The following is a 23987-nucleotide window of genomic DNA, read 5'->3' as shown; positions in this document are numbered from 1 at the left end:
ACACACACTTGGCTCTTTTCACAAATTGTGACAAAACCGAATTTTAACTACCCACAAAATGCAACGGGTGGCGCAAGTACTTCTTACCCTTCCGGAAGACTTCAGTTCCCCCTTGTTCTATGTGAACGCTGCGATCGTGTTGTTCAATATTTTGATTCTTATGTGTTTTTTATTGACTAGTTTATCTTTTCCGCATTTTTATTCAAACATGCTGTTTGTCTTCGATATATGGTTTGTAATTGACCCCTTAATGTCTTATCCCTCTTCGCCCACTGTTGCTTTAAGAAATGGGGTCAAACTTTGGTCGTATAAATGCACCAAACATCATTATCCCCGTTCATCATCATTTCACACAACATGTATGATAAACCCCTTAGTTGTAGTTCCAAATATTTAATTAATATCGCACAAAGTAAACAGTGTTGATTGTTTACACTCTACACCCATACGAGACATCGTGTTGACGTGCATATGGCAAGGTCATTTATATTTTACTGATTAATGATTTAAATTGCGAAAAGCAAACCCTATATGAATCCTATTTTACGGCTTATAATTCTTATAATTTTCTTTAAACAAGAGAATTAAGAACAACAAAGATTTGTTTACATTACCAAAAAAAATCTTGTTCCCCTCTGATGATGCAATAGGGAAAACAAAATATGCATATCTCCTTATCAAATAGAATGCATTTGAAATATTAATTTAAAATCTTTATCTTTTATATCTGTTAAGATAAAATATTGTAAGGAAGAAAATTGACGTCGATCTTAAAGCTGTCGATTTTTTTTTCTTTTCACAGTCTGTTGCTTTAGCTTGCAACGAAAAGGGATCGTTACTTCTAGTTAATGCATTGTCGCTATATCTGCTAGATTGTGAAGGTAGGGCAATACTACAATTATTCAATTATTTTATGTTTGAGGGTTGTTATTTTCATGAAGATTATCAAATGAAAAGAATTTGATGATTGTTTTAAATTTTAGAATTTAAAATCTTGGCTAAAGATTAAGAATTTGAAACCTGAAAACGGATTTGAGTTTAAAATTTTTGATATTATTTTGTTAAAAAGTACAAATGTTAAACATGAAAACTTGCATGCGTACACTCAACATTGTAAAACTAAAAAATGTAGTTCAAAAAACTATCTATAGATCGAATTAGGACTCGTGCTAGAAAAAGAGTTCGAGGTACAAAAGTAGCAGTTTGGAGACATCTTTATGCTTCAAGAGTTGGTGTTTCTGTCTTAATTACAAACTGATATTGTAAGAAACTTTAAGAACTCACGCGACCTTGTCATGACGTGGGTTTTAGTAAAGAATAGGATAGCTTTGTTTTAAAATATATCGAGGAAAATTAATCCTTCCTCTTTTCTGTTAAATACCGTGATCTGTTTGAGGGTACAAAGGTGGAGGGTTGCGATAAAACATGTAGTTTAATCCCGCCACATTTTTGTCTGCTTGTTCTATGTCAGGAACCTATAAAGTAGTTTTCGTTTCCGCTTCTGGATTTCTTTATTATTTTGAGTACTGGAAGTGGATTGCAGATGTTTGATTATTTCTGTTAAATTTACTTATTGTATATAGACAGCTGTTAATATCTAAAGAATGCATTTTGCCCTGTGGATGATTTTGCTATTTCTTGTCATTGGGTTCCTATCTCACTTGCGTTTTCCCACATCTCATTTAACACATATTTCAAAAAGTCTGTGTGTAATTTATATTACTAAATGAATAGAGTTGAAATTGGGTGTCGCGTTTTCTTCTTTCACATAAAATCCACGAATATTGTTTTATACCACAAAGGGGTAATGTCCAGCGTAGTTTATTATGTGTTCATTTCAAGATCTTTTGGGGGGTATTTGGGGGTTAAAATCGGGAAAATAAAGCCAGTTCGGATCGACCGTCCTTCACGACGTTCGGCTCTGAAATTTACGTGCCGTCATCATTTCCGTCATTGCACGTCTGCCCGGCAAAATTAAATTTTATTTCGTAGCAGATACGGTAAATATTGACCTTACACTGAAACACCATGTGATACACATTCCCTTGACGCTCTAAGCAATTTAACAACAGATTTTTACACGTCAAGAGCTTTTCCTTCCGGGGAACCGCATCAATTCAACATGAAAATGTTGGGTGGATTACTTCAGTGTTCGGTTATAAACGGGTACCGAAGAGTGGCTGGAATGTGAACCACCCCCGTTCATATATTAATGTATAACATTTTTAGCTATGATTAGATCACAAACGCCAATAGTTTCTGTCGGGAAGACTTTTCTTTTGAGTGTCATATTGAGTGGTGGTATTTCGTCTGTGACACGCTTCAAAAAGATTTAAGATTTTAATATCGCCTTATACCAAAACTATATATCTTCAAATTATGAACCAACGTATATTTCGCGGGTATTTTCTAGTTATATCTATTGCAGTAGCTATAATCACCTTTTCAGTAATAACACTAGCAAAACAAAAACAACTAGATTTGTAATTGCTAGCAATAACGAATGGCACCCTCGTACCCCCATTCCCAGGGTAACGGCAGCCATTTTTAAAAATTCCAAAGTCAAACAGCGTATCTACACATGCCAATTAACATTGTAGTAAAGATTCATTAAGTTTGGAGCATTTTGAAATTTTTGACATTTTTGTTGTTTCCATGATAACGGTTGCCATCTTGGAAATGCCATACCCCGATTGCAAATCTGCACATGCTGGTTAACATTATGGTATAGTTCCATTAACATTAGTTTGTACAATTCCGAGATATAAGCTGGACAAAAAAAGTGGAAGAAAAATAATAAGAAGACGAAAAAGAAACGTAGAATAACAATATGTCACCCAAGTCCGTTGAGGGTGCCATAATGACATTACACAGAAATAGTTAAAACCATTCGTATTTTATTTTGGTCTGATAATAAATCTTTACTGGTAAGTGATTGGTGTACTGATTGACATTTCCTATTATGCCCCTTTGTTGTAGATTATGCATATAGACCACGTTTTTTCATGTGCCTTTCAAAATCAGGTATATCGTCTTTAATTGCCTTGTTGTATTCATCCAGTCAAAAAGTATACCAAGAAAGCAGTACATAGAAATAAGAAGATGTGGTATGAGTGCCAATGACAACTCTCCATACAAGTAATAGGCAAAGCAGTAAAAGAACTCTTACAAAAACTGTTATAAAATGCCCGATGCAAAGACTTAAGTATTACACAACAGACATATATTAACAAACACTGGGCAAAAACAGAGATTATAATAAATCTAAGGAAAACCATAGCAGGGGGCAATAATAAAAACAGCAAGCGTGGATGAGTATTTATACATCCAAACACCATAATATTAATATTGAATAAACAATTAAGAACAAAGATATAATAAACATGTGAAAGCTCTCTCACAGGCAAACAACCCATAATTGCAAAATAAAAGGGCATACACCACAAGCACGGGGACACATTCTACTGCATCCACACAGAACTTTAAACATAATAGTTCTTATTATAGTAGTAACATATTTAAATTTAATTTAGTATCAAATGAAAGCCTTAAGACTTGGTATCACTGTAGAACAATTATTTGAAATTGAAAAAGGAGGGTACATTTTGCTTGTTTCTCAGATCGGAAGTATCTGCTTTTTGTACAACTAAACTTTTTGGGTACCGGTGTGTTCTTTTATGCACATAAAAGTATGACGCCATGAATAAGTGATTTTATTCCTACAGGTACCGGTATTACTGAAAAACTTGAAATTCTTATTTTATAAATCATTCCTGTTAATTTCCAACTTGGACATATTTGTTGTTAGTAATCAAATTAAATCAACTTTATGTTAAAACTAAATAACATTTACTCTACCAATTTTTCAGTAATAACCTGAAGTTTCAATTTTTGCATTATTTTAGATTGAAATCAATTGAACATGTTTATTATGACTGGTTTATGGTAAACACATAGCTTTTTGGTCAATTTATCTCGTGATTTTTCATGTTTTAAGGGGTTTCGTACTGTATAATTTGATAACTCCGGCAATTGGTATATACTAAGATAAAAATTCCAAAATATCATCTGAAATGCAGTTGCCAAACAGTTAAGCAAGTTTCCCAGCTGCAAGATAGATAATTAAACAGGTCTTGTTTATTCATGTTTTACCACATAAGTATGGTTTTACTAATAACATCCCTTTTTCAATTTTACAGACAAAAAGAGGGACAAAGTCCTACTTATGTATGTTATGTTTCGAACACTTCATTTTTACTTAATGAACAAAATCTGGTAAAGTTCTTCTTTTTTCATTGGTTTTCACGATCACGTGATTCAGAGGGTTTTAAGTCTATGGACGCTATGTTTATATAATTATATAGACTTGCTCGGGAAAGTTTTTGGATAAGGAAGTTAAGGACAGTTTCCCCAGAGGGCATTAATAAAAAAACATAGAATGAGTCCCTACCATCACTAGTTTCCAGTAACTCAGGCTTCAGTACAGGACTCTTACATTTTTAAGGAATTTATTCCTCCTCCTAAACATCAATATTGAAAAAATTTACCAGCGTATTGAATCGTGATAATTTGTATAACGATCAAGATTACTATTACAGTGTGACTACCACATGTCAAGATAAGAACCATTTGACATCTTACTGATGAGGGATATTAGTTATCCGAAATATTTAACATTTGTTCATGATTTTTTTTTTTTTTTTTTTGGTGATGTTGTACCCTTTTAGACTTGCTTTTTATATATTATATTTTGTAGTGAACTGTATCATAATTATATGATTCATCGCCCCGTAAGATTTATCGTTGGCTATTATTCAGGCATTTTATATATATATTATATTGTGCTGTATTTAGACCCCTCTATCAAGAAATTTGTTTTACATGCACACGTATAAAAATTGCGGTTTTTATCCAACGCAATCATAGGTTTGAACGTTGTTTTCAATTTAGACTTGTTGTTATTATAAATATAATATATACACGTCTAAACATGTGACAACTTTATGACAGATAATCTTCATCGGATAACACGTGGTTATACAGGGCTAACACCATATACTTATATAATTCGTCTCAAATTTAACCGAACAATGTTAGATCTTCAAATTTGCGTTAGCCAATTTTTTATCTTCCCTCAGCGGGATTCGAACCCTTGCGTCTGTGACATCGTGGCAACACCGCCTGCACCGTGTCCAGCGCCCTAGACCACTCGACCACCTAGGCTACATAAAAATATAGCTTTCGGTGGTCGATGTAATGCCTTTCCTCGTCGGCTTTATCTTGGGTTGTATCACAGTACATGATGTATAGTGGCAAGTAGATGGTGTACCTTTCAGATCAGCTATTTTGTCTGTCGTAAAGGATGATAATGTTAATTACCATGCCGCCACATCAAATTTTTAATTTTATCATACACGTCTAAACATGTGACAACTTTATGACAGACAATCTTCATCGGATAACACGTGGTTATACAGGGCTAACACCATATATATATAATTCGTCTCAAATTTAGTCCAACAATGTTAGATCTTGGTTCTTCCCTAAGCGGGATTCGAACCCTTGCGTCTGTTACATCGTGGCAACACCGCCTGCTCTGTGTCCAGCGCCATAGACCACTCCACCACCTAGGTTACATAAAATGTAGCTTTCGGTGGTCGATGTAATGCCTTTTCAGCTTTATCTAGGGTTGTAATACAGTACATGATCTATAGTGGCAAGTAGATGATCTAACATTGTTGAGCCAAATTTGAGACGAATTATAATATATATATGTGGTCAGCCCTGTATCACCACGTGTTATTCGATGGAGATTGTCTGTCATAAAGTTGTCACAAGTTTAGACGTTGCCATGATGTCACAGATACAAGGGTTCGAATCTCGCTGAGGGAAGAACATTGTTGGGCTAAATTTGAGACGAATTATATATATATATATATATATAAATAAATGACTAAGAATGTATTTTAGACACGTTAATGAGTGTTATAAAAACAGTTGTTATATTTTATATATTCACGCAATATTTCGCTAAACAAATTAGCTTCATCAGGCGCGTGCAGCCATCCAGGTCAAATCGGATGCTGTTAAGAAATTTTTGTAGCTTATCGTACATATCCTTTAGATATATTTTTGCAGCTTATTGTACATTACGATTAACAGATTCAAAACAAATAATTATGTTAGTTAAATACTATGAAGTTCAAGATTTATTCCTTTGATTTTTTATAAAACTGTTTTTCACCCCTCTCATTCAGTTCATCAGGTTCAACAGTACGTAGCTGGTGCATCCAAAACCTCTCTCTCTCTGTTTTCTACTTTGAGTGTCCAAATTATGGTTTACCTCTATTATTTGAAAGGTGATATTTTCAAAAGTCCTGTTCTTACGAGGTTCTCGTGATTGGGCAGTTTCTTCCTTTGGTATAAAATGACCGGTGATTATTAAGTCTGATGATGAATTTAGTTTCTGTTTCGCCAACATATTGCATCTTGCAAGTTCCACAAGTAAGAATTTAAATACTATTTTCCGCTTTACAATTAGATGTTACATATATGTTATATCGCTGCTTTGTTACTGTGCTGGTGAAATAGTTTTCAGTCTTGGCGACTTTACAGCATTTACAATGGCTTTTTCCGCATTGTTTGAAACGGAAGCATTGCGTAAATACGGCAAACTGCTATTATCTTGATAAAAATACTCTTTTTATTTTTTTAAAAACTTGATTTTGTTTGATCCAATCAAAACTCGGAAACCTTGATTTTTTGGATCTTTTACCACGTCGTGGAAAGATACGCATAAGGGGACATGACGTCATCACTTTATGACGCCCTCAATTTTAGAAAACTGACAGTTTTCAGATAAAGTAATAGCAAAGCTTACTTTGGACTTAAATTTTCCTTTAAAGGAGGGACCGCGGTGGACGAGTGGTCTAAATAGTTCAACTACTGTAATCACTAGTCAGTCAACACTGAGGTTGTGAGTTCGATTTCAGTTGACATAAATTCAATTCGGTACAGATTAAAGCTTTGAATTAAAATGGGATTATTTTTAACTTCGATATATTATATCTTGCCTAAAGATTAGTAAAATTGAATTTCGCGTTTGAGAAATAATTTAAATTAAAGGTTGTTTTTAAAGCTATGAGAATTGCAGTTTTGAGATATTTTTAAGCAGGATAATTTAGTTGCATATGCATGACACCATTATATTGTAAGAAAATTAAAGAACTCACAGGAATATGTCATGAATAGGATTTTACTAAAGAATATGATTGCTTAGGGTGAAATTATTTCAAGGAAAATTGGACCAAGATCTTTCCCTGTTTGATGAAACGATTGTTTTGAGATAAAACAAAGGGGCGGAGGGATGAGGTATAGAAATACTACACGCAGTTTAACCCCGCTACATGTTTGTATCACTATTCCATTCCATGAACATAATAAATAGCTGTTGAATTCAATCTCTGCATATCTTATTTGTTTTGATTCGGGAAGATTTAGAGTTTAAGATATTGTATATGGCCTTCGTTATTCTGTGCTTTACATGTTGTAATGTAATATTATATTATTTATTTATGTATTTCTCTGTGCTGATTGTTCTTGCGTTTGTTTGTACTGTAACTGAAACGTAGTGTTGTCTTTTCAGCGGTATTTTTAACATTGCCATATTAGCGGGAGGTTTGGCTAGCCATAAAACTAGGTTCAACCCACCATTTGTTCTTAAAATGTCCTGTACCAAGTCAGGAATATGGCAGTTGTTATCTGACAGTCCTTTTCTATATATGTTGGCGTTTGAATTTGTTGTAGTTCAGTGTTTCTGTTGTTCCGTTGTTTTCCTCTTATACTTAGTAGTTAATGTGTTTCCCTCGGTTTTAGTTTTAGTTTGTTACCCGGATTTGTTTTTGCTAAATCGAGTTATGACCATTGAACAGCGGTATACTACTGTTGCCTTTATAGACAGTTGTCTGTTGAAAAAATATTTTTGTCGTTTTGTTACTGTCTCATTTCTGTTTACACCAAATCTTCTTTAATAAACTGATATTTCGATATGTCTGGAAGAAACTTTATCTATTGTTATCGCTACGATTTACTTTTCAGATATAACACTAGCAAAACAACATGACCAACAAAATCACTAAAATTATACAGAAATAATTAAAGCATTTGTGTTTTTAAGCTAAAGTCCTTTTGGAATAAATATATACTGCCATGTGATTGGTATACTGATGAACGCTTCCTATTATGTCATTTTTATTGTGGATTATGCCTGTACTGTTATGAATCACTGCCGCGTTTAATGTGGCTGTCTAAATAAGAATTTTCGTCTGTGATTTTCTTATAGTACAGAACTATTTATTCAGGGCCTGGTCAAGAATACTCAAGAAAGTAGTTCATACATTAAACATAATATTCCGTATGCATAGCTGTTACTTTGTAATTACGTAAAATATTGGAGTAATTTTGGTATCAAATGAAAGCTTGAATTATTTAAAATTAATACATCGTAGCTATGAATGCTTGATATTGCAGAATTTAACATGGCAAACAATTGGGCTATGAATTAGTGGTTTTATTCCCTATGTTATATCTTTGTGTTTATTTTTCATTATCATTTTGACATTTGGTATTAATGATTTTTGAAAATATTTTTGTTCTATCTAGCAGTACTTATTGTCAAATTTTAAGGATTCTATTTGATTTTCATTGTGCAAATCATATTGAAGATTGTTTTCAATACTGTTATAATTTTTTCTTTATGGAAAAAAATCTAAAAAGTAAATCTTGAAAAAAAAATAACAACAATTATTATAGTAAAGATTTACATACTGTGGATACTCCCAATTTTATATGAAAAAAGTAAAATCACAAAAATACTGAACTCCGAGGAAAATTCAAAAAGGTAAGTCCCTAATCAAATGGCAAAATCAAAAGCTCAAACACATCAAACGAATGGATAACAACTGTCATATTCCTGACTTGGTACAGGCATTTTCTTGATTGATTGATTGATTGTTGATTTTTAACGCCATTTTGAGCATTCTTGACTTCTATATCATAGCTGACATGTTTAAGAAGTGAATAAAGCTGCTGTGCCCGGGGATAGCCATCGGCCATCTCTAAGAAAAGTGGTAATCCATTTTTAACAAAATGTGCTTCGGTCAACACCTTAACATGTCAAGAAAATTAAAAAAATAAGCATTTATTTCTTAAATACATGGCAATACAATAGATGTCCTCTGCGAGGTTCGTGTTTTTTTTTTCAAAACTGAAAATGAGAGTAAATAAGAAATGCATGCTTCATTAAACTGTAAATTATCATAAAGCTTTAAATGTATGAAGAAATTTATCGGTCAATAAATTCAGAAATACATTTTGAAAAATAAATACCATACCAAAAAAAAAAATCCAACCACAAAATAACTCTTTTCAAAAACTCACATACAAACAAGTTTGGTTCGAAATTGACACATGAGTATTTGCGTATAAATGAAGTAAGAACTAGCTCATTAGCATAAGACATTCACTCGTGCTCGAAACGTTAAAAAATCACCTAGAAATATTGAAAAAAATCTCGAAATGATACATCACTCAAACACTCCAGGCAGATTTGTTCATCATTAGAATCCCCCCCAAATCCGAACCACCCATACGTTTTGATTTTGTCAGGAAAAAGAAACTTTTGTAAAGATGACGCGCTGTCAAACTGGTAATTTTATTCACCTGATATCATAACAAATCCTTATATTATGAAAAGAATCATTACTTAAGAACGAGAAGCACTTGCTTACTCTATTACGCTGTTTTCGTTGCTTGCAAATAGTTTTACCCCTTCTAAATACTACCGAGTTAAAATCTTTTGATAATTATCATCAACATTCTCATTTAACCTCAATTCTATTCAAATTATATAGGAACGTTTTGTTCATGCAAGCTCGTGGTATAATGCGTAAAACCATCATATTCAGTGCACTTTTGGTGCTATTTCGGGAAAACAAATATATCTTGCCACTTAAAACGCTTTTATGGAAACTTTCACAAAATCTTAAATAAAGGCAACAGTAGTATACCGGTGTTCAAAAGTCACAAATCGATTGAGGGAAAACAAATCCGGGTTACAAACTAAAACCGAGGGAAATACATCAACTATAAGAGGAAAACAAAGAACAACAGGAACACTGAAGTGCAACAAAAACAAACGCCAGCATACATAGAAACGAACTACTGCCATATTCCTGACTTGGTACAGGACATTTTAAGAAAAAATGGTGGGTTGAACCTGGTTTAATGGCTAGCCAAACCTCCCGCTGTTAAACGAAACTTCGTCAGGTCCGAGTACAAGACAACTTGGGCCGTCTGTGGAGACAAGTTGGACAGTCTATATATATAGACATGCCAGAATGCCTATCTGAGAGACACTGCATACCGTTCTTCAGACAATGACATGTCGATATGGATATATATATATATATTTAATATGGAGATATATATATATTAAAGACAACTTGAACCATTCTAGTCATGATAAAATGTAAACAATTCATACAATTAAACCAGATAACGGAAGTATGCTTAAATAAAAAAATAGGTCTTAAAGTACATGCAGAAACCACTAATTTACAGATTTCGCATACATGAAACCTTTCACTTGACCAGGGTAACAGTGTAACATCTATCATGTCTATACAAATTATAAAAGTCAGTTGGAAAGGGCTTGACTGATCTGGATAATGCGAAACACTAGAGCAACTAACAAAACGACAGCGATTAGCAGTTACTGAACACAATAGTGAAAACTCACAACGACACTAACAAATAAATCAGATGTAAAGATCAATCAGTATACATTCGATCGAATTTATTTTAGTATAAAGACGTCATTAACCGCTCGGGAAAAGCATGACCTAGTGCAATTTTGATATATAAGTATCGATATGATATAGACCAATAAGTAATCATACCAGGAAAGTAATACATATTAAATTGTGTTTTAATTCAATTTAGCAAAATCAACTTTAGTAGTTTTAACCCATACTTCCTACATAACATAGAAACGGACAATTTTTTTACCTGAAACTAATAGATATTTCTAATCATTCCATTACACAATAATGCAACAAAAATTAATCTTTCTCAGAACTTTTGATTCACTTTGAGTGTCCTGAAATTTTGTAAGCATAACTTGTTTTTTATAACTAATAAGTACAATTTGATATATTTTAGGGCTTTAATCCTACATTAAATTATTGTCTGATTGGTTGTCATGACAACATTTTGAATCTGTAATGAAACACTGACAAAATCTTTCGTGGAAGGGAATGCTACAAAACATTATGAGTACAAGCCACATATAACATACAATTTTTTCAATTTTGTTATTTCCAAGATCCAAAAGTGATGTTGTAATATTTCGTTAAAGTTTTTGTCAGACATTGAAGTAGGTGTCAGTGAACGGTTTGCCGAATTTTCTTTCTATATTACATGCTCATGCATTACATCCTAAAAGTACCTATTTTTAACTTGACAATATATCAAAGAAAATTAAATAAGTTTACGAGTAGAAAATGCATTAAAATATAAAACAAAAGAGTAGGACACTGATATTTTGTTATGCAAACGAATCAAATATGTCAAAACGGATTTTGCTGACCACCGATGTAGAGTTAAAGTTTATATTCGAGTTCCAGTTGAAGTTGGAGTTCGAGTCATGCATTAGATTCGAATAAGAACCAAGGTTCGAGTTGTTTTTCAATTTACATTTGACCTAAACTTCAAGCTCGAGTCAAATTCAAAGTAAGAGTTCGAGTTGAATTTCAAGTTTGAAATAAGAGACTCGAATGTTATTTTATTTAATCAGTACTAAATGTTATTGTTTGAGCGTTCCTCGAAAAGAGAAATCTAGAAAGGCGCATGAAACTTATAAAGTGAAAATTGCGTTTCCTAGCCCTAGGTCTGCTGGCGAGCTGTTAGTCCCCAAGGTATCATTAGCTCAGATGTTGCACTAAAATGATCTGTTACAACTAGGAATAATTTAGAAACCGACGTAATCAAACACACCGGCTTTCAAATGTTTACTTGAAGGTGTTTATGATGAAGTTGAATGCAGAAAAGGGCTACGGACGCACGAAATGTATAAAGTGTTATTCTCATTTAATACTCAAAGTTAAAAAGAATTCCAAACAAAACGAAATTATAGAAAAAGTATGATCCACATTTAAAACTTTCACGGAATCTTTTATACATGTATAACTGTACTAAACAAAACCTAGACTAGAAATATCAGTTCAAGGGTAGAATTGTCAGATCAGTTCATGGATAGAAGTGTTAGCATCAGTTCTATAGTATAATTGTTTCAAACTAGTTCTTTTCTAAAGTGAAACTGTCAGGAGCAGTTCTATGATAGAACTGTCCAAATTTGATGAAGTGTATTCAGAAAGGCGCCTCGGACGTACGAAATTTATAAACTGATATCTTAATTCAAGAAAAGCGCTTCGGACGCATGAAATTATTAAACGTGTTGTTTTCATTTTTTTTTACATCACTGGGTCGATACCTCTGCTGGTGGACTATCAGTCCCCGAGGGTATCATCAGCATAGTAGTCAGTACTTCGGTACTGACATGATTTATAACAAACTTTTCTAAAATTACTCGTTTATAAATTTTGAAATTATAAAGAAACTAAGGTTTCAACTCCCTCAGACAAATTTGACCTTAGATGGATTTGGCTATTTGTTTTAGGTATTTTTGTCATATAGCTCTTCAACTGTTTCGGTACTTATACATCCCTCGGATTTCAATTGTTTGGCTTTGAGCGTTCCTGGTGAAGGTAAATCCAGAAAAGCGCATCGGACGCATGAAATTATTAAACGTGTTGTTTTCAATTTTTTATTGGCATGGGTCCAAATCTGTTCTAGTATAAAACAGTCCATAATGAAGATAACCAAAGTAGCTCTCTGGTCTTGATTTCGAACAGGGGGCTTAGGATACAAAGGATTAAATAGTTAACATGATTACAATCTCAGATGTGTGTTAGTTCAGCTATCTATTCATGTTTATAATTAACATTTCAACAAGATTTGAATACAACTTTACAAGTTCCAAGTGGCAAAGTTGAAATCATCTCTACGAAATATTTACGGACGCCATCAGGAGTTGGTAGATCGTTCTAGAATAATATGGACGGATATGTTCCAATTGTTGTAACCAAAATCCATGCTTGATTTCCTCTTATGTGACCTACCGAATTAAACTTACTACTGGGTTTGTATTTACATGAGTAGAACGACGAGTGTCACATGGGAAGCAGAATCTGATTATCCTTCTGAGGTAGGCGCCTGAGATCACCCCCGGTTTTTGGTGGGGTTTGTCTTGCTTGGTCTTGAATTTTCTATGCTGTGTTTTGTGTATTGTTTCTTTCCTTTTGGTCGTTTTTTTGTTTTTTGCCCTGACATTGTCAGTTTGTTTTCGACCTATGAGTTTAGATATCCCTTTGATACCTTTAGCCACCAAGGCAAACAACGAAACAAAGACAAACAACAGTACACAAAACACAACATAGAAAACTATAGACTGAGCAACACGAACGCCAACAATAGATTTAGATTTGATTTCAGCACACAACTTTATGGTAAACTACCTAAAACCAAATCTTTAATTGATACAGGATTGCCGACGATTGGACGAATGAACGGACAGATTGACGAATAAACGGATTGAAAACCTAACCGAACACCACAATACGTCTCTATTGTTGTATTTGGGTTAACAAAACAATAAAGAAATACACAAAAATGTATACAAATGATTTTTAGTTTACAAAGCGAATAATTTTGAATTTTATTTTTCTTATCATATAGATGATTACATAGTTAAACCTAAAACATTATGGACTTAATATAATTGATTTTTGGAAGAGAAAAAAATCATTTTTAAAGGAGTATTTGACTGTATGAAAACTTCAGGAAAAGTATAAACTGTTGTATCACGAATGTTATTTTAGTCAAACCACAATCAAGTTACTATCTGAGATAATTTGTTTTTGATGAACTTGGAAGACTGCACAAAACAACGAGAATATAAACTCAGCATGCATGGTTGTTGGAAATATGATATTTTAACAAATTTCTTTTTCTGCCCTTTTATTCTGATAAATTGAAATTTCTGACACACATCGAGCTAAATTGAAATATCATCTATTTTTTATATATATCGTCTCGTATTGTGTTTTCGACCGTCTTACGTTTTCGACCTAATCCTACTTTCACTTCCCGTATGCTTCGCGTGCCCGCGTGACGTCATAATCGGCTGCCATACTTAGTAACAATAACAAATAATTCCACGTGTGGCGAAGATGTTCCAAGTAAAGTTATTACAAGTAAGTATTTGTTTTCCTATTTGATACCACATTTTTGTACCCTTTCACTAATACTTTTTCTACCCTCCAAAAGAATCTATTAAAAATAAATAAATATTCTATAAATATGCCTAAAGATTTTTTGCACAAGAAGTTTACATCCAGGTCATTAAGTCACGTGACTGTCATGTGGTTAGTCGTCAAACTTAAAAGTTATTTTCAATCCGGAAAATTGCATGCTCCTTTCAGTTTTTTACTGAAAAATAAAATATTAATTAATTTTGAATTACAGAAACAACAGTCTGTTAGGAAAGATTACAGACAATACTCCCCAACCTCACTTCACAATGCCTTGACTAAAGTCTTCAATAAAAACATGACTGTTTACAAGGCTTCCAAAGTATATGGAGTGCCAAAGTCAACCCTCCTTGATATAGTTTCTGGAAGGGTTGGTGTAGATGTAGTGAAGTCTGGCCCTGCCCCAACATTGGATATAGAGCAAGAAGCAAGACTGGTTGACCACATAAAAATGATGGCAAATTTTGGTTACGGGTTAGTTGAAATTTAAAAAGAGGGGAAATAAATGCAAATATATCAGGAGTTTCAATTTATTAATTCTTTTTTAAATGCTAACAGCTTCAATGTTTTTCATTGAAAAATATATTTTTGGATTCAATTAATTTTCATATTTATTTAAATAATTTGTGTCAGATGCATGTACATACTTTTTTCTTCCAAATATTATTATAATAATATTTATTACTGTAATAATATTTATTGCTATTACTATTACTATTATTGTTATTAGTATTATTATTATTATTATTATTGTTATTATTATTATTATTGCAGATACACAAAATCTGAAGTTGTTGACTTGGCCACAGATAATGACGTGTACATGGAGCTGAGAGAGAAAACCAAACCATTTACCCTGAATTGGTTCTACTCATTCATGTCTAGATGGCCAGAGCTTAAAACCATCAATTCCAGGGGTTTAGCCATATCAAGGGCAAAATCTGCATCACAAGAAAATATTAATAGCTATTTTCAGGAACTAGAAACAATTCTTGTAAAATATAACCTTATTGATAAACCTCAATGCATATACAATATTGATGAAAAAGGGGTACATTTTCAGCATAAGCCACCAAATGTTGTTGGTGCAAAAGATTCTAACCCTCCTGGTATTACTTCAGAGAGATCCCCAACGGTTACGGTAATAGGGGCAGGAAATGCATTAGGCACCCAAATACCCCCATATCTTATATTTGCAGGTGCTAGAATGAATAATGGTCTTATTGAAGATTGTACAAATGGTACATCAGGTAGTGTTAGTGGATCAGGCTGGTCAAACACTGAAATTTTTTATAAATATCTTGGTGAACATTTTATAAAATATGCCCAAGGATTAACTGATGACCAGCCTGTTCTACTGATTTATGATGGCCACAAATCACATGTAGCTTTAAGTGTAATTGAATGGGCAAAGGCTCACAATTTTATAATTTTAGTTTTGCCAGCCCACTGCAGTCACATTCTACAACCATTAGATGTTGGCTGCTTTGGGCCCCTCAGCAGAATTTTAGATAATTCCTGTCATAAATATTTACGTGAACATAGAGAACCAATCAATAGGTACAATATTGGTTAACTTGCTACAGATGCATATGTGAAGGCTTTGTCGCCACATAACTTAAAAACTTCCTTTGAAAAAACAGGAATATATCCATTGGAAAAAACTGTGTGCCTGCCATCACATTGCTTCCGTCAACTTTATTTACGACAGACACAGTTGACCCTGACAACGCTGTACAAAACAAACAAACTAACCATGACAGTGAGAATTCTCCATCTGTTGACAGTGACGCTGGACATGTCTTACCTGACACTGGACTTGACTTACCTGACGCTGGACTTGACTTACCTGACACTAGACTTGACTTACCTGACACTAGACTTGACTTACCTGACACTGGACTTGACTTACCTGACACTGGACTTGACTTACCTGTCACTGGAAACATCACATTGATTGATGAGGCAGATCCATTGCCTGACGACGATGAGACAGACATCTCGACGAATAACGAAATACAGAAGAGTCCAGCTGTTTTTTTCAAACAGTGTGAGAAAAATGTTGGTATTGTAAAAAAACAAGCAAAAAAGAGGAAGTATTTGTCAAATATTACCTCTGGTAAAGCTATAACTGCGGATGATGTTATGGCTGATATTGTAGCACATTGTAAAAAGCCAAAGAGTACACAAGTTATTAACAAAAAGAAACCAAAGAGTGTAAATAATACAAGTAAATGTAAAAAAACTAAAGCATGTGTGGAAAACAATGTTAACATGGTTAAGGTTACTAAACCTAAGAAAGCAAAAGAAGTTAAAGTTGTTGCTAAAGCAAAAAAATATGTCACCAAAACCTGGTACTTCTGGTTTACAGAAACTGGTTATTTCAGATGATGACTCATTTGATGACACATGCAGTGTTGAAGATACTGATGAGTCACCATGTTGTGTATGTAAGAAACGTTTCCCAGAAGCATTGAGACAGTGTGTGTCTCTTGTTTTTGCTCAGTGGGGTAAATGTATGTATCCTCAATGTGACCACTGGACCCATCTGAGATTTTGTTGAAATGTGAATGTTCTTAGGCGTCATAGTATTTTTTATTGTCCATGCCATGGACTTCCATGTCTAAAGTATAAAAGAGTGATATGTGAAAAGTGTATAAATAGTCAAATAAAGATATCAAAATAATATTTCATATCTCATAGTTGTATATGTTACCATTTAATTCCTTAAGTCATAAGTTTGATCCCCTCTTGCACTTTAAATAATTTGATATATACATTGGCATCAAATTATAATCAATTCCGGATTTGTACGACATGTCATTTCCGACTTTGGACCCGTTTATTAGATAGGTCAAAAACACAAAGGTGACATCGATCTAATGAACTCAAATAAAAAAAAATATTTAAGATCGAAATATATTTCAGATACAATTATTTTATGCACATGTATACTAGTGACTCCCAAAATATTAGGCATGTCTGGGTTCAACCAGATAAAAGGGGAATTCGGAGAAATGTGTTAGTAGGTCGAAAATACAATACACGAGGATACTAATGAAGAATCAAGTGTTAACAATATGTTTACAAATAATAATATAAACGTGTCGCGAAAATTTGTATTTTTCGTACCAATTTTTTGTAATTTTGGCAGGTCCCTTCTCTTCCTTTTGTTTTTAAAATGACATAGATATGCGATTAAAACTTTATTATTTGTGATACTATTACCAATTGAGTAACTCGATTTATAACTCGAATTCTAACTCGAACTCACACTCGAATTGTGACTTGAAATCAAAGCTCATATCAAAATGTGATTGGAAGTGTAATAGAAAACAGCTCGAAGCATCAGTCGAACTTTAAATCGACCTTCAGCTCGAACTCAACTCAAACTCTATCTTGAACTTAAACTCGATGATAAGTCACTTGTTCTTCTAAAAATGTGGATTGTGAATGGTATTATTTCAACAATTTTTAATAGAAACATAATAAATAACGAAATTAGAAGCTGAGATGATGCACATCGTTTTATACTTTTTAGGCAGAATGCAGCAAACGAAAACACGGCTGAATATAAAAAGGTTAACACGACTTTCTCTTTCTGTAGGATTATTTCCCACTTTGTGGATTTTTTTCTTCAAAATACTGTGGCCGGGTGAAGATATCAAATGTATCTTTCCGTGGATTTAAACAAATGAATTAAAAGCACTCTCTGTATTGGTGTTTTGGATTAAAAGTCCACATTATAACCGGATGTAACTTCATATTCATGCATTCTATACAGCCGAACTGTCTCGGAACTTAAGCAATAGCTTTATTGCCGGATTGCATAAGTCAAAGGCATGAGTATATTTATCACCTGAGACTGAAAATGCACAGATGGGAGTGATCATAACCTGTAAAACAAATTTAGCAGACATTTCGAATGCTATCTACGTAAACGGATTATTTTTCGAGTAGACAATCAAGCTGACTTTATCTGTGGCAGACCAGACTTATGTTTGCTTTTCTAGGACAGCTACAGTCCTTTCGAGATACCTGCCCCTAGATCTGTTGACGGATCTGCCCTTTACCAGTTCTAACGACAGGTCTGCGTTTGATCGTTCATGAGGACAGATCTGCTTCTGACAGTAAGCTGGTTTGTCTTTTTAACAGTGCAACCAATACATGCAATATATTTTTCTATCTTTTTTTAAAGAACATCAGAATATTTTTTTAAATGTTTATATGGGAAAACAAGGACATTTTGTAATATTTCACCAATCGATGCCAAATTCTCCTGATCTTAAGTTTTATAAATCTTGGTGCGGACCAGATTTAAAGTTTACTTTGAAGTAGAGTTGGTTCGATCAGCTGTATCAGGGTCGAAATTAAATTATGTGCATCAATGGTTTCAAAGTTAACTTATCCCTAAGATAACTACAGTATCGACCCTGTTTAAAGTTCTCTTTTTCATTGTCATGAAAAAGAGTCCTAGGACAAGTCTGCTTTTTATGTTATCTTGACATAGGTCATAGGACCGCACATATATGTTGTGCTTTGACAAAAATTAAAGTGACAAATACTTCTAAATGCCCTTAAATTTCCACATAAAATAGCTTTTCTTTGAACACATGATAAATAGGATCGATCGAATGTATTTATTATTTTGTGATGATCATGCAAACCTTTTATTTGCATACTAAAATCTAAAACATTAATATTTGGTAGGGACAGTTTAGTTAATGATTTAACTCGAAACTATTGAAATAACATTTTACGATATCAAAGTTGATACTAATATTTCGACAAATAATGCCTGTTCAGTGATGCTTCAACACCGAAATATACATTTCCCTTCAATTAATCAAAGGACAAATAGCCCTAAGTTTAGTTATTGTACTTTTAACTGAATTCAATTAAGCTAGAAATGTTTTATTCAAATATATGGAAGAATACCGATTTTATCCTGATCACAAATCAATAGAACAGAGATATCACTTCTTACTGAAAAGCATTAAAATACGGACATGCGTTATGAACACGACGTTGACTGTAAAAATCTAAAAGAAATTAATTAATTTGCATTCATTTGAAAATAGATGAAATGATTTTATCAAATCTGTATTCAAATGACTAATGACGGATTAATTTTCAACAAATTATCAACCCTTTGTTTAAAACGAAACACAAATTCAAATAATTACAAGTCATTTGATCCTTCGAATTTAACAAAAAAAGATGAACATGTTTAATATACTTCAATAAAATTGCCAAGATTGCTGAAAGTGGCGTAAAACACCTACAATACACCAATCAATCAATCATGTTATTTCATCATTTTTCCATTAACTTTAGTAATAGCAATCATAACAGGTGGTACAGGCCAGTCTTAGTATTCTAGGAAATGTACAGCAGCAGTGTCAGTCAAGCATATAAAGGCAGTTTGCAGTGTTCTATACGATTTTTCTTCTTTAAAACCAAATTAAAGGTGATATCAAATTATTTTATGACATTGACATTGGCTGATTGTTTTTAGATGTCTCATTATGTCACATATATATTCATGCATTTTGTCGAAGAATTTATGATCAGATCGACGAAATTTTCAGAATAAAAGTTTAATGTATTATCAAAAAAATAATAGACTTCAAACACAGACGTCAATCAAGCGAGCAAAACAAACTTATCCCGTCTAACATTATTTTCTGTTTTAAGAGAAGTGAAGTGCAGTTGAAGTGCAAAATTCTGTATTTGTGAAGTAACGGAGGTTTTTCTTTCAGAGGTGTTAAAATGTATTCTTCCTTCAACCCATCAACAAAAGTGAGTGAGGCGAAAGATACCAACAGGACACTCAAACTCATTAGTCGAAAATAAACTGACAAGGCCATTGCAAAAAAAGAAATAAGACCAAAAGACATACAACAGCATATATATATACAAAACACACCATTGAAAACTAAAGACTGAGCAAGACGAAGCCCACCAAAAACTGGTGGTGAATTCAGGAGCTATGGAAGGATAAGCAGATCATTCTCTACGTGTGGTGTGGCTTCCGTTAGTGATACTATAACTATTAATGATAGCTTTCACCTTAGTTTCAAAATAGTTTTTAAATATAAATAAATTTACACTACAGTGTTGGTAAATGTAATTGGATATCATGCATTTATCATATTTTATCCCAAATAAAGATCAACTTCGTCTTGCATACTATGTTATAAGCCTGGTATCCTTTATTATTATTTTTTTTATATTTGTAGTAATATCTAGACAAAATGAATAGCATCCTGTTCATCACAGCTGTTAGTCTTTCAATGTTTTCTCTACATGATGCTCAGGTTACAGTTTGTGATGTATGTTTTTGTTCGACGACTGAAATATCGTGTCGAAACAAAAGATTAGATGTGATACCTCAAGGAATTCCTATAGACACAATATCTTTGTAAGTTTTCAATTTTGCTTCTATCAATTAAATTTGGACAAAAAAAAAGCCGATGAATGGGTACTCGTCAATGAGACATTATTTATTAACAATCAGTCGACCGCCGCAGATTTTGCAATAGCATGGCGATGAATTACCATGCAATAAAGCGATTGCATGAAAATAGCAAAAAATAGATATCTTATCTAAATTATCGAGATATTTCATTCCTTGTTTTGTCTTTCGTCATTTAAAACACTGATTTTGTATATTTTAGCGAATTTTTATTAAAAGTAGTCTGAATTCGTAAAAAATTCAGCAATCCTATCTTTTTTTCATCTTTTCATGACATGCATATTTTTTAATTCTTCATTTACACAATATACTGTATCAAACATCACAGCAAAAGACATAAGATCAAAATTTGCTTCGCTAAAAAATCTTTTAAATGTTTTCAATTTCCTGGTTGAGGGTACCGGATTGAGATAAGTTACTGTAAAAACAATTATACTGGATAATTGTATGACAAACGTTTTATATCAATATAGGTCTAGAAATCCATTTTTATCTACATCCGCCAACCTCAATACATAAGTGTGGTTGAGTCGTCCTCTGCAGCTGCTACGAACATGGAGCGCAATCATTTTCATTGCATCAGATGACCACTTCGTCAACGAAAGTTTCTTCGTGGATACCTTATGCCAAATAGTTTGGAAACCCAAAACCTTAGAAAAGAGTTTAACAAATGATGTAATCGACAACTTCCAAATACAGATAAAAAAATGTACAAGAATTCTTAGCTTTCCTTGAGGGAGATGCATTCCAAATTTTTAAATTGTTTTCTACTTGAAAATCTTAAAATTATCTGTATTGTTCATGACAGCATGGAAGCAATGAACAGAACTCATCTCATGATACCGTCAGGGCCTAACAGTCCACATTCAGATGTATCAATTGGTCAATGAACTAATCAGGCAATTCAAATGTTTAACTGTAGTTTAAGCATGAAAATAACGTAACTATGTCATTAAATCAAGATAGCCATTAATGATTCTTCCGCTTTCCGCGTCTATTCTTATGAAGTTTTTATCAAATATGTGACAGTATAATAAGAGTATTTATAGTACCTTGTTTAATTTGTAGAGATCTCAGTCTTAACAAAATCTCCTCTCTAGAAAATGGTTCTCTGGATGGATTGTCATCCTTACAAACGTTGTAAGTACATGTTGTCTAGCTTTTTAAAGAAATAATTTGGGGAATTGAAATTCCAAGTATAGCCAAAATAGACGACGTTTCACAGTTTTGATGGAGTTAAATACAATGTCCTATTTATATTTCATGTGTGAACGGAGACACTAAACTGTTTGGCTGTTGTTAATAGTATAACAGTAGAAATATTGGACTTTTAGATGTTGTTAACAGTATAACAGTAGAAGTATCGGACCTTTAGATGTTGTTAACAGTATAACAGTAGAAGTATCGGACCTTTAGATGTTGTTAACAGTATAACAGTAGAAGTATCGGACCTTTAGATGTTGTTAACAGTATAACAGTAGAAGTATCGGACCTTTAGAAACCACTAACAATAAAAGTAAACAAAATTCTGCATCAATGCATATATTGATAAATAATTTTCTCTTTGAATTTTGTGTAAAATCCCTGAACTCAAAATTGTAATGAATGGAGGAATAACCGATATAAAATGTCAAAAGAGGACAGAGCTAGTTCTTTCCGAAGGTATGCATAATTTTGGGTTAAAGTTAAATTTTTAGTTATTCTGGAAAATACATCTGGAAGTATTACATATCTAATTTGACTTGAGCTGACGTCTTGACTGCTATCGCATAATTTGATTTACTTCATCTGTTTTCTTGACTGTTCAGATCAGCCCTTCAACTGGTTGAAATAATTTAAAAGCAGACGAATTCCGATGTCTGGTATTAAAATGCAGACTTATCCTCCAATTAACTTTGTATAAAGTAAACTTATTTACACTTACGGCCATATATCTTGTCGATACTTAAATTTTTGGCGTCGCCTTATTTTTACAGTTTGTTCTTATTTTGCGCTGTTACACCATTGTCCCAGGTTAGGGGGAAAGATGAACGCAAACATGTTTCAACCCCGCTGCATTTCTGTAAGGGCCTGTCTGAAGTCAGGTAACATGTAAATTAGTGGTTTTGTTTGGTTGCTGTCGTCATATTTGTTTTTTGTTCATTGTGTTATTATTAATCAGGCCATTCGATTTCTCGTTTGAACGTTTTTACATTTTGTCACGTCGTGTGCTTATAAAGCTTACTGGACGATATGAGTGTTGTTCCTTGTTAAATGACGTACGGTTACCTATAGTTGCTAACATCCACGTCATTTTCTCTCCAATGGATAGTTGTCTCATCGGAATTCATAACCAATCTCCTTATATATTTTTATTATAACCCAGAACAACGGTCCTTAATTTATCTTTATAAACCTATACGTGCATAAGTTGTAAGTTTTAAAAATTCAATATTACATTACACATGACATAGTGAAAAACAGGAAAAGTAGAAGAAAGACAGAATACACCATTACCGAAGAAAATGGAGAACAAATAAACAAAAGAAAATAAGACGCATTCATTGTGTGTCTCATCTCAAATGCACTACAGTAGCAACACATAAGATGCATTCATTGTGTGTTTCATTTCAAATACACTACAGTACCAACACATAAGACGCATTCATTGTGTGTCTCATTTCAAATAAAAAACCGGTGATTAGTCGCATTTGGTGACGTTATCAATGAGAAAAGGAGCATATGATTGTGGCTACGACAAGTAAAACATAACATCTATGACATTATATATATTTATCAACAGTTAACCATATTATGAAAGCGTCCGTTTTACTTCTTTATGTTCTTTAACATTCTATTAAGTAGCCTTGGTTAAGTTGTTTTCTCTCAATCAGCAATCCGCCATCGAGGAAAATCTGATACGCAAGCTCAGGGATATTACTTGGAACATATTCCATATGAAAGACCTGCTTGAAAATTGCTGCACTGAATTTGAAAGTTAACAGGATCGCCATGGGAAAATCGAAATAATATAATATCATGTCTTGTTCACTGCATAGGATCTGTATCGGATGATGATGATTACGAGGAGGAGGAGGACG

General features: G+C 33.2%; 1 protein-coding gene and 2 long non-coding RNA genes across 8 annotated transcripts in view; 2 read left to right on the top strand and 1 right to left on the bottom strand.

The window, feature by feature from the left end:
• Positions 1–23987, bottom strand: part of LOC127709004 (uncharacterized) — a 149825-nt gene that overhangs the window by 18546 nt on the left and 107292 nt on the right. The window lies entirely within an intron of this gene.
• The window catches only part of LOC127708985 (coadhesin-like), a 152936-nt gene that overhangs the window by 104828 nt on the left and 24121 nt on the right, over positions 1–23987 (top strand). The gene's annotated exons all lie outside the window — the stretch shown is intronic.
• On the top strand, positions 850–22047 carry LOC127709005 (uncharacterized). The gene is made up of 3 exons (XR_007985464.1): positions 850–881; positions 20672–20853; positions 21976–22047. It is a non-coding gene; the product is annotated as an uncharacterized LOC127709005 (long non-coding RNA).

The sequence above is a fragment of the Mytilus californianus genome, unplaced genomic scaffold (assembly GCF_021869535.1).
Source record: "Mytilus californianus isolate M0D057914Y unplaced genomic scaffold, xbMytCali1.0.p SCAF_7, whole genome shotgun sequence".
Taxonomy (NCBI): domain Eukaryota; kingdom Metazoa; phylum Mollusca; class Bivalvia; order Mytilida; family Mytilidae; genus Mytilus; species Mytilus californianus.
The sequence above is the reverse complement of the archived record's forward strand: the minus strand, read 5'-3'. Positions and strand labels throughout refer to the sequence as shown.